This window comes from Podarcis liolepis, assembly GCF_965112155.1.
Source record: "Podarcis liolepis genome assembly, chromosome: 6".
In the NCBI taxonomy this organism is placed as follows: Eukaryota; Metazoa; Chordata; class Lepidosauria; order Squamata; family Lacertidae; genus Podarcis; species Podarcis liolepis.
The window spans coordinates 23177205-23192020 of record NC_139559.1 but is presented as its reverse complement, the minus strand read 5'-3'; positions in this window follow the sequence as shown (position 1 = coordinate 23192020).

Here is a 14816-nt window from a genome sequence, read left to right as displayed (position 1 = left end):
GCAGGGGGAAAGCTGCCCCCCAATCAAGTAAAACAATAGAAATACTTAGCAAACTGCCCAATCACATTGGGCCTACCCTCCTCTAACTAAAACCCTGCCCCCTTCAACAGAAATCCTGTTCCCCCTAACAAAAATCCTGGTTACACCCATGCTGAGAGCTGTAGTTTTTTAAAGGTGATGAGAGTTGTTAGGAGACCCATATTCCCCTCACAGAGCTACAATTCCCAGAGTGGTTTATCAATCAGCGCCTCCTCACAGGGAACTCTGAGAATTGTAGCCCCGTGCGGGACTTCGGGACCTCTTAACAACTCAGCAGCCTTCACAAACCACAAATCCCAGAAGTCTTTCGGAGGAAGCCATGGCTGTATAATGTGGTACCATAGCACTTTTAAAGTGCTGTATTTTTCGCTCCATAAGACACACTTTTTTCCTCCTAAAAAGTAAGGGGAAATGTCTGTACGTCTTATGGAGCAAATGCGTGGTCCCTGGAGTCAAATTGCCCAGAGGCAAAAAGCAGATCGTGCTCTTTTTTTTAGAAAGAGGGAAGGGGGTGTTGAAACAAAGCCACTGAGCAACTGATCAGCAAGCGATCGGGAGGGAGATAAGGGACTCTAGAGATAAAGGAGGCTGCCTGGGAAGGGGGAGGTAAAAGCACATGGATCCTCAGGATTTTTGCACTGGGTCACCCCAAATTCACCATCAGAGCACATAGCATGTCCAGGGCAATAGCCTGCACCAAAAAATCATGCCTCCATTGTTTCGTGGGGCTGCAATGGTGCAAAAACGTGGTTACAAACCACAGATCCACATGGATTCCCAGGATTTTTGCATTGGACTACACCAAACTCACCATCAAATCACAAAAATCACACACCCACTGTTTCTTTTTTAAAAATTGTTATTATTATTAAATAATTTTTATTCATTTTCCAAACAAGTTTTATACAGTCAACAAATTATTTTACACTCATGCTTCAATTTTTGACTTCCCTCAGTTTCTCTGTCAATCTTTCGAAAAATGTCTATTTATTGACGCATTTCTAAACATGATATTGCCTTTCCCCACTCCTTTTCCTCTTACTCTCTTTTTTTGCAGTATTTCTTACTATTTCAGAGTCTCTTCAAAACCAACAAGCGTTGTCTGTACCTCACATATATTTTTCAGATATTCTGTAAATTTCCCTCAGTCCTCGATAAACTTTTGGTCTTTCTGGTATCGAATCTTCCCAGTCAATTTGTCCAATTCTGCATATTTGGTCAATTTCCTTCTCCATTCTTCCACTGTTGGAATTTCTTCCTGTTTCCATCTTTGGGCCAGAAGTATCTTTGTGGCAGTCACTGCATATTGAAACAGTTTACAGTCTCTCTTATTGATTTCGTTTCCTACCATTCCTAATAGAAAGGCTTCTGGTTTTTTAACAAATGTATATTTCAACATCTTTTTCAATTCATTGTATATCATTTCCCAGAAGTCTTTCACCTTTTTACACTCCCACCACATATGATAGAAAGTACCTTCTTTTTCTTTACATTTCCAACACTTATTGCATGTTTTATACATTTTGGCCAGTTTAACTGGCGTTATATACCATCTGTAAAACATTTTCATTACATTTTCTTTCAACGCAGTACATGCCGTAAATTTTAGCCTTTCATTCCATAATTTCATCCAATCATCATACTGTATATTGTAACCAAAGTCTCTTGCCCAGTGTATCATTACTACTTTTGCCTCTTCATCTTTTGTATGCCACTCCAGCAACACTTTATACATTTTAGACAGGTTTTTATACTCATTATTCAATACCTCCACTTGGAACACACCCACCCACTGTTTCGTTCATAATATATATTTTTTCTTGTTTTCCTCCTCTAAAAACTAGGTGCCTCTTATGCTGCGAAAAATACGGTATTTTGTGAACGTGCCCAAGAAGAGCAGGATTAAGCCAAAAGCCCATCTAGTGTAGCATTCTGTTCTCCCGGTGCCCAGCCAGATGCCTATGAGAAGCTTGTAAGAATTGCGTTTCTTGTAAACCACTTAGAGGTTTTATTACAATTAAGTGGTATATAAATTTTGTTGAGTAAATAAAACAAATAAGCTTGCAATCAGGACTTGAGTGCAGCAGCACTCTCACCACTTGCAATTCAACTGGTGTTCACACAGGTTGTAAATAATGTATTTTTGGTTTTGGTTTTAAGTGCAGCATGAACATTCATTCACATAACCTTATTTAACACAGAGAGAGAGAGAGACTTTTAAAGCATTGAAACACTTCACTGGGAATTAGAGTGAAGTGAGCTCAAAACAGCAAATGGACCAACCAGTGAACACACTTCAGAGGTGACTGCTGATGGCAAGAGGAAGAATGGATTTCTACCAAGCTAGATCCTGGGGAAAAAAAGCTTGTGCATCTGTTCAAAGCAGCAGAGTGAGTGCTTTCTCCATGGACTTGCTCCTTCCAACATGTACAGCTCTGTATACACTCAAAGCCAAGGATAACCAATAGGGTGTCTCTCAGGACTACAACTTCCATCAGCCTCAGTCAGCATGTCCAATGGTCCAGAATGGAGTTTACATCCAAAACATCTGGAGGGCAACACATTGGTTTCACCTAGCAGCTTGGGCTGGCTTTCTTGAATATCAGTATCACTCAAGAAAAACTTGAAAGCACAACTTTGAGATTCAAGTGAAGATTCAAGTTCTTTCAAGGACATTTTAATGTTCAGTATACAGTGGTACCTCTGGTTACGTACTTAATTTGTTCCGGAGGTCCGTTCTTAACCTGAAACTATTCTTTACCTGAAGCACCACTTTAGCTATTTAGAAATCGTGTGCTGCCGCCGCACGATTTCTGTTCTCATCCTGAGGCAAAGTTCTTAACCCGAGGTACTATTTCTGGGTTAGTGGAGTCTGTAACCTGAAGCGTATGTAACCTGAAGCGTATGTAATCCGAGGTACCACTGTACTGACATTCTTTTCTGCTTGAAAGGGAAGTTTATCATTTAAAATTGTCCAGACAGCCACATTTAAAGATATACGGAAGCTGTGACAGGATGTCAAAAATGTGGTCTTTTCACTTGGCCTTCCAAGTAGGCAACCTGTTTGACATTTCATGTGTAGAACGTTGCCAAGCTGGACTCTGAACTAGGGCGTTAAAATCGTAACTTGGACACTTGCTGAAGGTTGTTGAGGGGAGAATCATGTGCACTGCCTTAGCTCCTTAGAGGAAAATATGGTCTATAAATGTAAAACACAAACAAAAAGCTGAAATCCAGATGGTGCTGAAACTGCAAATGGTTGTATGAGTTGTGTCCCTCCCACTTCTATCATTGGTCTTTTTCTGAAATGTTGTTCTTTGGGTTGACTCACAGATCTCAACTTGACAGTCTCCAGATTGGTCCTCTGCTTAACTCTTTCGAAACAACAACAACACTTACATCCCACATGGGTTCGTGGAATGGAACCCAAAGCAGTTTACACGTGGTCTCCTATTGATGCACTGACCAGCCCTAGACCTGCATAGCTCCAGGAAGGTGGCAGCAATATGTTCCTCTAGAATACCCATCCATTCCTTGAGATGTTCTGTAGGTTGCATTTCCACTTTTAGGTGCCACCCATGGGTTTGAAAGGTAGCATTCTAGTCACTGTAACAGTAGAGAGGTTTTACTCTTCCAAATTACAGTACCTAGACCTAAACGAGTGGTACTTGGCTGTTTCTGTCTCATACATTACCTCTTTTGTCTATTATGTAACGGTAGGTGGCAATGCTCCTTGTAGATTTGGCCCCTCACTGTGACAGCTCACCTTCCACCCCGTCATACTTTGATTACCCTACATTATTGCAAAGTGTGCACCATACAGAACCATCTGGAGGTCTATTTTTTGCCCAGGTGAATGTATCCATTGTTTCTGTCTGTTTGAATTCCTGAGCTAATGACTGAACTGGTGGGCACCTCTTTCGATATTCAGAAGTAAAAAACTACTTCAAAAACAAAAGGGCCTAAAACAATCAGAACCGATAGCAATGAGATTGCTTGCTCTCACTTGGCTAGATCCCTTCAAGTGTTATGGAGAAAATTATGGGCTTTTTAGAGTGAAGAGCACTTTGCCACTGCTGAATGAGGGTGTTGCAATGTGAGAAATGTTCCCCATTATCACAGCAATTTCCATTTCATTACTGAATTCTACATTTCCAGGAGGTAATTTACATCCGAGTGAAACATCAGGCCTTCAGATCAGTATGTCAAACGTTAAACTGTTGTCTGCTTGCTCCATTTCATGGCCAGATGGATTTTGAACATGCAGTGAGATGAGCAGAAGCCTGCCCAATGCTGTCATGCGCACTGCACATCCGAACGGCATCTGTTTCCTTTGTGCGCAAGTCCTTCACAACATGAGAGCCACAGTCGCTGCAGAATAGGAGAATGGAGATGGACAGAAATAGGAGTGCCCTACTACGGGAGTTTTAAATTAAAAAAAAAAATCATTGGTGAGGTCTGAAGCAGGAAGTGAAATGGATGGCCAAAGGACATGTGACTTTAAAGCTCCCGTAACACATTAATCATGCAAGGGGGGCAGAATGGGAGCACTGGGGAGTGTGTTGCCAACAGCAACAGTTCTTTCACTGGATCCACATGCAATGACCGAATCAATGAGTGAAGAATAACAATTAAGATCATAATAATAGCCTGCTGGTTCAGATTAATGGCCCATCTACTCCAGAATCCTGCTCTCACAGTGGACACCCAGATGCCTGTAGGAAACTTGCAAGCAGGATCCGGACACAAGAACGCTCTCCGCTATTGTAGTTTACAACAGCTGGTCTTCAGAAGCACCACTGTCTCCAACCACAGAGTCAGAGCACAGCCACCATGTTTTCTATAGCTTGAGAACAGGCAGAATAAGCAATTCTTATGCCCCTTCAGCCGCTGGGAACCCCTCAGTACAGAAACCTATGGTGGTCAACACAGTATATTGCTCTTCTCTGGTCTTGGTTTATGCTGAAGTTTGTGGAGGAGAGATTCCAAGCCCCTTTTATCTCTTACAGATATAAACCCATCTTGGAGACTATGTGACACGGTGCTCCTCTTATAAGTGGCAGAGCTTGAAGCTCTGCCAAGAGCTGCCCACGGCCACACAATAGATAAGAAAGTAGGCACCTTATAGCAGGTGTCCAAACACAAGGTAAGAAATGTGGAGGGCTAATTAAAGGGTCTCAGACCCACTCGTCCCAACCCTATTGTATATATACCAGTCCAAATCCAACAAGTCTTGGAAGGACCTTGAAAGTCACAGCATGCTAAGGAATGGAAAATGGGGTCTCCCTACTGAGCCATATATTTCACCCCATGCTACATTTGTGGAGACATACAACTTTCTCACCTTTCTCCTGCTGTGCATTTCCCAAACAGGATCCAGCTTTTTGTGGTGTGTGTGTGTGTGTGTGTGTGTGTGGAGACCATTCAAACTTCCCATGGGCTGCATTTTATTGCTTTTTAAACAGCCACAGGGGGTTCTGCACTTCAACTTGCCCTTTGTTAAAGAGAGCACACGCTAGGCTGGTAAACAATTAGCAACTTTGCCATGCTCAATGTCGTGCGGTTACGTCTATAAATGTTGTCCACCACATCCCTGCCATTCTAAGCCTGGGAGCCAGACGTACATTGACACTGAAGAAGCCAGGACTGTTTAGCGACACACAAAAATCAACACACAGCCAAAACCAGCATCGGCTTTCAGCTTTTCCTGTTTGGAGAAGTACAGGTTTTATTTTACTCCAATAACAAATCATACCACAGCTAAAACACATCCATAATTCTTAATTCACAGAGTTTATTGGAAGAAGCGCCTGCTACCTCAAACACGTGTTATTGCATATGGTGGGTGGGCGGGTGGGTGAAGACAGGGGCCTTTTGCTTACATTATTTACTGCACTACTCAAAACATGTCTATGCAATAGAAAGTACTATTATTTCAGTGCAACATACTCCCAGATAAAGGAGTATAGCAGGGATGGGCAAACTTCAGGCTGACTTCGAGACCCCTTGGCTCCTGCCTCAGAGTCCTCTCCTTTCCCTGAAATACATCAATGACATCTTCATCATTTGGACTCAAGGAGTAGGAAAGGACCACTGGGAAATTCCACTAGGTATTATTTCTATCTCACTGTCAGTCTGAGACTTGGACCAGTCCATGCAACAGGTTAAGTTTCTGGACACCACAGTGTGCCTATAGGATGGCCATGTAAAGTCCACCTTAGCCTAACAGCTTCATGGACAATGGCCTATATCTACCTATTTCCAGCTACAGCGTGCAACAGACTCCATCATCTACAGCCAGGGCCTGCAATACAATCACATTCATTCCATTTCATTTGATAGTGTCAGGCTTCAAGGAATCGGCTTCCTCCCCACTTGGCAGTAGATAGGCAGAACAAAGTGAAAGGAGCCTTCTTACCAGTTAGAAGTCTTTAATAATCACAGTGAGGGATAATGGTGGTGCTTCCAATTAAGGCCACCCCCCCCCGTCCCTCTCAATTTACATCACCCCTACGTCTGGCAACCTGAGCTTGTAGTCACTGTGTCTTCTGTTGGGCAACTTTTTCAGCTCTCCTAGAATGTGGGGAGGGGGGGAAGGAGGATCCTTCCAACGACTGTGAATGTGTTAACCCTCTCTATTCCAGTGTTCCTTCTCCTAGCTGCTCTTCATCCAGTATTTCCCAGCTTTTCCCTTCTGAACTATGCCCCTCTGCATACCACTGTTCTAAATCTATACTGTCCTCCTGCTCCTGGGGAGATTCAGGGTCAGGGGGAGGAGGGGTCTCCCACCATGCCTCCTCATTGTAGCCCTCCTCATCACGGTCCCTTACAGATAGGGACACACATATGAAGAATTTCTCAGGCATTTTAAGAACACAACTCACCCAAAGAAGAGAGAAAGCCTGACACTGTCAAGGCCAGACTAGTTGCCTGCTACAGGGCAAGCTCCAAAGAAAAACAACATCAGTTGTCTTCACTGGGAGCTTCCAGCTGAAACTGCATCATCATTCATCTGTACTGCTCATCTTGGGCAACAGTTAGTCCCTTTCACAGATCTTGGATGATATATCTGCTTTCACTTACAGACAGTTCCCTAATCTAAGATTGACAACTAAAACTGGCCATCTAACACAAGAGATATAAATCCATGGATTAAGCCAGTGTTTCTCAAAGTGTGTGGTATGCAACACTGGTGTGGCAGGGGAGGGTGGCAAGTGTGGCAGGGAGATTCAAGGACAATCAGTATTATATTTTGGGAATGATTCCTGTTCTTATGTACAGTAGCTGCATTGTTGTTTTTTTCTGGATGTCTCATGAACATATTATAAAGTAGCTGTGTTCTATATTATAAATCAAGCACTGCTAGGAGTTGTTTCTTTTTGTTTTCCAAAGGTTTCCTTATCAACAAAATGTTTTGGTGTGGTGAGAGCAAATGTTTATTCTGAAAGTGTGGCCTAGAGAAAACAGTGCAAGAACCACAGGATTAAACCCTGCAATAAACCCAGATGGCAACTCTTGTTTCCTGATCTGTTCAGGAAGCACTATTATAGGATCTAATTATATCAGCAATACCATCAGGGACTCATTTACCTGTTCATCCTCTAATGTGATACATATGTATTACCTGCTAACAATGCCCTCCTGCTATCTACATAAGAACAGACCTATCTCGATGCAAGGGAACACGAATCTGGTATAAAAATAACAACATTCAGAAGCCAATGAGAGAACACTGCAGTCTCCCAGGACACACTGCAGTTCTCCAAAACTTCAAAGAGAAGATGGAGGATGTGAGGATGTGGAAATCGCTGAACCTTGATTCATCAGCAAATTCAATTGTGTTCAGCTTGGACTTAATTGGGGACGCTGAAATCGCTGAACTAAAATTCACCAGCAAATTAAATTGTGGTCAGTTTGGACTTAATTGGAGGTACAGGGCGTCTTTTCAACCACATGTGCAAAATTATCACAGAATGTCTAGAAAGACTTTTATCTGAGTGAGTGCTGCATTAAACACACACACAATTCATGCTTCTGATAAAGTGGCTTCTCTAGCTTATGAAGCAAAATAACATCGCAATAACCCTGTTTCATCTCTAAGGTATTTGTTGTTTTTGCTGCAACTGACAAACATAGCCACATCCCTGGGATTTGTATTTATTAACATACAGGAATATACATCACTTCAGGGAATAGTTCTTCTAAGATGCCATACTTAAAAGTACACCAACTTTCAATATAATATAATATAATATAATATAATATAATATAATATAATATAATATAATATAATATACACCAGAGCCTCCATTTGCTACCTCATACCATAGATTCCAAGGTCCTAACATTTTCCTGCAGCATAAAATAAGAGTCTGCTGATCCAGTAACATTTTTACATCTGCTGAGAGAGAGGAACACAGTGCAAAGTAATGGAAAAATCAAACCCATTGGGTGGGAGGTCACAGAAGCAGAACAGCTGCTGTTCTATAAAGATGTTAATATAAATCTTATAAATATAAGCACCCTGGAGAGAACACCAGGATCATTTAACTTAAGCCTATGCCTGCTTGACCTTATCATTTGCCTTGTCCTCTGGGGTTGCTTCTAATATCAAGTGTTCTAAGCTGAATTCATCATAGGAACTGCTCTCTTATCCATGCAGTCAAGGAACATCAATACTTTTGTGCCACACTTGGCAAGTAATGGTGTGGGAAGAGCCATAGCTCAGTGGCAAAACATCTGCTTTGCATGCAGAAGGTCCTAGGTTCAATCCCAGGCATCTCCATGTGGTTGTGATGGTGGTGGGGGAATGTCTCTCAGTCTGAAACTTTGCAGAACAGCTGCTGGTCAATGTTGACACTAGATAGCCTCTCAGTTTGACTTGAAATAAGGCAGCCGCCTATGTTCCTTAAGTGGAGGTGATCTCCATATATTAGGGTGGGAAACATGTGTGAAATAGCCTTCTGAAACGATGTGATTCATGTACTCTACATTTTCTGATTATTAACAGGGGTGCTGGTGGTGCCAGCAAAACCCACAGCCTTGAGGTCCCACTTGCAAGACCAACTTGTTTTTAATATATTTTTTATTAAATTTTCTGTTCTACACTTTCAAATATTCATTTTATATCCTTAAGATATGAGTGACTTTTCTTCTTCTCTTTCCATGGTTCATTTTACATATCTTAAATCCCTGCATATTTTACAAAAACTATACCAATGGCTTTTCCATTATTGCACCCATCAAAACTTGTTTGCCCTTAATGCTGCCAGCGTTTTCAGCTGCACACAATTATTTTCCATATATTCAATAAACGTTTTCCAATCTTCTTTAGATGGATGTTCTTCTTATTCTCTTATTCTATATGTTAAGTCACTTGCAGAACCAACGTTTCAAGTTATAGGATTGCTGGAGGTAGAGACAGGGCCTTGTCAGTGCTGGTTCCATATCTGAGATGCACATTGCCCCTTCAGTGCTGGCTTTTAAACAATCCTCCAAACCCCATTTATTCCAAGCTGATTTTGATTAAGAAGCCGAACCTATCAGTAGATTATATTGCTGCTGTTTTTAAGTTGCTCTTGTTTAGCTGTATAAGTTAATATGAGTACATTGCTGGTTTTTGAAACGTTTTAACAGACAGCTGTTTCAGCTTTCATTGTGTTCCACTGGAATTAGGTTTTCTTCTTTTAAGGTAAATTGCCTTGAGAGACGGTTGCCCTAAAGGCAACCTAGAAATCTGCAATCAATAAATACCTAGGGCAGGTTTACCTGGTCAGTTATTGCCCCATTCCCAGTAATATGGAACTCTTTGGTTTGGAATTTCCTATCTTCCTGTGAAAGTTGGGGAGCTGTCCAGCAGATGCATAGCAAAATTTCTGAAGAGGCAAGGGAGCTGTCCAACCTAAGAATTAATTACAAGAGCACAGAAACTGGGTAGAAGGAGGTGTTGCACCAGCAACACTAGACAAGTGGAAAGGGATATAGCTGGTTCTGCTGTTCTACTGCTTTCTGGAGCATCAGTGGGGCTCTGAGGCAGAATATTCTTAAATTTCTGATTCCTTCTCTCAAGTATTTGCTCAAGGATTAGAATCATTGTGATGTTTTTTGCATTGCATCCTCTGGTCTGGGATTTGACTTGGATTTAATTTTATTGTTGCTATTGTTGCACTTCAGGTCTCAAAATGATTGTGGGAGAGACTTGAATGAGGGAGTTGAGTTAGCTTGACTTAGCACGTCCCATCCTGCTGGTGGATGTGCTGAGATAAGAATGTCAGGTGCACTGGGTTGCCATAGCAACACCAGTGAGTATGATTTGCTGAGTCATTCAGTCTCCCATTGATTCAGGAATGTAGAGATGGGTACAGTAGACTCCAGGGCATTGCTTTCATCAAGTCCTGCTGCATGTTGTGTCCTGTCCTGTTGGTGTCAGGGTCTGACTCTGAATCTGTGAGAGTCAGAGGGAAGAGGCTGTGCGTTTTACATGGCAGCATTAGCTAGCATGGTGATAGTGCTGGTGGACCTTTGTATATATGCATCTTTACTCCAAAGATCAGAAGAACTGTATATAGTAGATAGTACTGTTTAACTCTGTCTTGTGTCTGGAGACAATGGACACTTTTTGAACTTTGTGGGAGAGGAATTTATCCCTTAACCAGGGACTCTGGAAGAAACTGTTCTGCTGGGAGCAGGAAATCTCTGAAGACTCTGCTGGGGCTCCACATACTCTGCTGATACAACACATTGGTTGAGGTGTGGTGATCTAACAACAGACTTCCACAAGTCGCCAACAATTGATTTAGGTGAAGCAAAGCCCCACTCATCCCTTAGCTACTTCCCTGCTGCCCTATGCCTCATGGGCTGCTGTTGTTTGACCGCAGCAATTTTTGTAAGGTTACGAATTTAAGCTGCAATTTAACTTTTCACAGTCGAATTTTTTTTGGGGGGGGGGGGAGTGCGGCTTATATTCGGGCCAACACAGTATATGGTCCAAATTTGGACTCTCCTACCACACTCTGTTTATGTCTGAGTCATTTGGCTGATACGGCTTGTGATCATCTGGTAACTTGAGGAGATTCTAATAAGATCCTGAATCCTATTTTAGATAGGTAGACTGCTCCCCCCAAAAATAGTCTTCAGTGAGGCCAGTGCTAAAAGTATATATGGTTCCATTTAGATCGAACAATGTTTGAGACATACACAATCCCAAAGAGTGTAAGAATGCATTTTTCTCATCAGTACCCCAAAATTGCTTTTGGCAAGATTATTATTATTTGTTTCTTCACCCTTACATATTTATAATTGCTCTTTCTGATCATGCTCCGGTATCTTGGGTATGGGGGATAAATATTTCGCTTGTGAATTATGAAAATTTTAAAAGGCAGATGGTGGCTGAACTTTGGGAATATTTTGAAAATAACGAGGATACAACTTCTTCATGTGACATTGAATGGGAAGCATGTGATGCCTGTATTCAAGGTAGGATCAAAGTGTTATGTCTCCCGTAAGAAACGGATTCAAACATTGCAGGAAGAGAAACTGAAGAAAATGGTGAAGCCTCTACTACATCAAACTGCAGCATCTCCTTCCCCGGATCTATATATCTGAAATGTACAAAATATGAATTGAATGATTTATTCTCTGCTATAGGGCAGAGTTGACATTTGAACATACATTTATAAACTGCAGTTTTGTGTAGACACCTACTTGGGTATCTGGAGGACTCTTATCAACTTATTTGTTTAATTTTTCAGAGAAGCACTGGTGTCTATCACATTCTGAATGTCAGCCGACAGAGTCCATTGCTATTGTGCGTTTTTCTATCTTTTAAAAAAGATATTTTTTTTTGTTTTTTCTTTATTAAATCTGACACTTAAAAATAAATAGAATAAGAATAAGGAATATATATATATATATATATATATATATATATATATATATATATACACACACACATACATACATTCAATTACATCTTGGGAATTAATTTTACATGCTGAACTAATTTTGCCTTGCCAGACTCTTAAATAGTTCACAATCCAATTTAAAAATAATCCACCTATTGCCAGACCGAACCATTTCTATATTAAGCCGTGCCTTGTGAGGTTCATGCCTGTGATTGAGAGAGGGAACAAGACAGTACAAATAGAGTGTTAAAGTATTTTAGAACTTTTTGATTCATTAGACCCAATCTATCATAAGAGGAAGAATTTCCTTTTCAATGTTGGCTGACTACTTAAATGAAAGAGTACTGGTTTATATCCAAGAACTCCGGCTTAAGTAATTTTGCTTAATCTTAAAGTTTTTGAAATCTTAACTTTGAATCTTAATTTTGAATGTTTGTGACTCATGCAAACTTTCAGGAATTATTATTATTATTATTATTATTATTATTATTATTATTATTATTATTATTATTATTTTATTGAATTTATATATGGTCCTATACCTACGGGTCTCAGGGTGGTTCACAGAATAAAATCAGAATATAAATCCACAAAATACATAATCAAAATAAAAACAACAACTCAATAATCCCCCAACACATTTTAAATGGATGCCAATCAAATCAATTTTTGCCTGGTGCCTAAAGGTGTATAATAAAGGCACCAGGCGAACTTTCCTGGGGACAGCATTCCACAGATGGGGAGCCACCACAGAGAAGGCCCGTTCTCATGTTGCCACCCTCCTGACCTCTCGAGGAGGAGGCACACGAAGAAGGGCCTCAGAAGATTTCATGGGCCAGGCAAGTTTATATGGAAAGCGGCGGTCCTTAAGGTATTGGGGTCCTGACTCGTTTAAGGCTTTTTATATCGAGAGTTTAAAGCAATATTAGGGAAAAGGCAGGAGATCAGAGCTCAGCCCCAAAGACTCAAGATCTCCTGGGTCACAGCTAGTTTCTGTAGTGGCTAGGGCTGCTGGAAATTGTAACCCCAAAACATCTAGAGGGCACCAAATTGACAACAGGAGCCCTAACACACCTCTTGTTGTAGTGGGACCTTTTTTCCCAGAGGAGCAGTGATGACATCCGCTTGTTGGAGTTGATGGAGCCTCTGTGATCTGGCAAGTGAAGGAGGTAATGATGTCATTTCCATGTTTGTTTCGGACAAATTAGTACAACCAAAAATGGGCCAGATACTTCTTTCCTTTGATTTGATGGTTTCCGTACTTAAGGCTAGCAGTTTAAGTGAACAAACTTATTTGCAAGATTGATTGCATTTCTTATTAAGAGCAAAAAACAAGGTTGTGTTTCAGCTGCCTAAAGATCTTTTCTTAAAACTCAGTGGGTTATAGAAGTCAAACCTCTGGAGTCAGGTGTAAGCACCACAGAGTTTAGTAGACCTTAACTCCAGGTAACTATGCATAGGGCTGCAGTCATGCTGATCATAATCAATTGGGTATTATGCTCTGTAACATTGCTCTTTTCCATATATGTGGGTAGAATACTCTCCTTAGGGGTGTGGCTGCGGGGTGGCAGTTGTCATAGCAAGCTCCTGTGCTTCAAAATTTCCTGCTTTCCTCTTTGCTGAAAAACACCAAGCTTGTGCCTGCTTCCATGCTTTTGGGATGGAATATGTCTTTATCTCTTTTAAACTGGACACACACTCTTAAGGTCGGTGGAGAATCAGACTTACCACCAATCCCTGCTTTTCAAAGTTAATTGGGGCTGCTGTGATATAAATAGACTTTGGTCCAGATGGAAACTTTGCTGAGATTTATAACTGGCTGAGCTATCACATGTTCCATTTGTGTGCTGAGCAAGGGCACCATTCATTATTACTCGGTGCAGGCAGATAACACTGGAAGTTATAATGGTGCTGGAGGTGAAGAAGGCTTAAATATAGCTGGGTTGCGAAACATTTTGCCGAAGATGCCAAAGCCCCGTAAGGGTTGCCAGCTGCTTAAGGCCAACATGTAGTTCAACATTGTCTCTTGGCTCCTTGAGGCTGTGCCTTGAAGCCTTAGGGTGGGAGATGGGGAGGTTCTAGGTTACTCTATGAATGCCATATCAGTTTGCACCTGATGGTTGTTTGGTGTGGCATCTTGATGAGATCAGTGTCCTGCTGGCCATAAAAAGAGAAAGTGAGATCCCCCCTCCCCCAGAACATGGCAGACATCTTTTGTTTCGATTCCACCATCTTCTCTCTTTATGGAATCATATAAATCTTCCCCTTCTTCCAATGACTTGGAGTAAAATCATTTCATTACAAAATGCGTGTATAAGTAGATGTACAACCTAATTCTTCCAGAGTCTGCAGCCCTCCAGATGTTGTTGAACTACAGCTCCCATCACATTCCTTTTTTAAAAAAATGATTTTTTAAAATTTTGAATTCATTGAAGAAGGAAATGGAAAAAGAAAAAGTTACAGAACAATTCGGGAAATGTATAATAAGGCAACTGCACATGTTCTTAGGCTGCTGGGAGTGGTAGAAGCAAGACTAGACTAAGCAGCATATTCATCTGCATTTCAAAATTTCAGAGACTGGAAGGATGTAATTGGAACTACAGTAATACCTCCGCAAATTAAAATAATTCCTCCCAGTAGCACCTTAAAGACCAACTAAGTTAGTTCTTGGTATGAGCTTTCGTGTGCATGCACACTTCTTCAGATACCTCCGCAAATGTCCGCCTTGTCTAGCGTCCATTCTGGCGAACGTCCGCGGCAAACCCAGAAGTACCAGAATGGGTTACTTCTGGGTTTGCCGCTTGCACTCGCGCATGCGCATAAGCACTAAATCACACTCTGTGCATGCACAGAAGCGGAAACCGCTCCATGTGT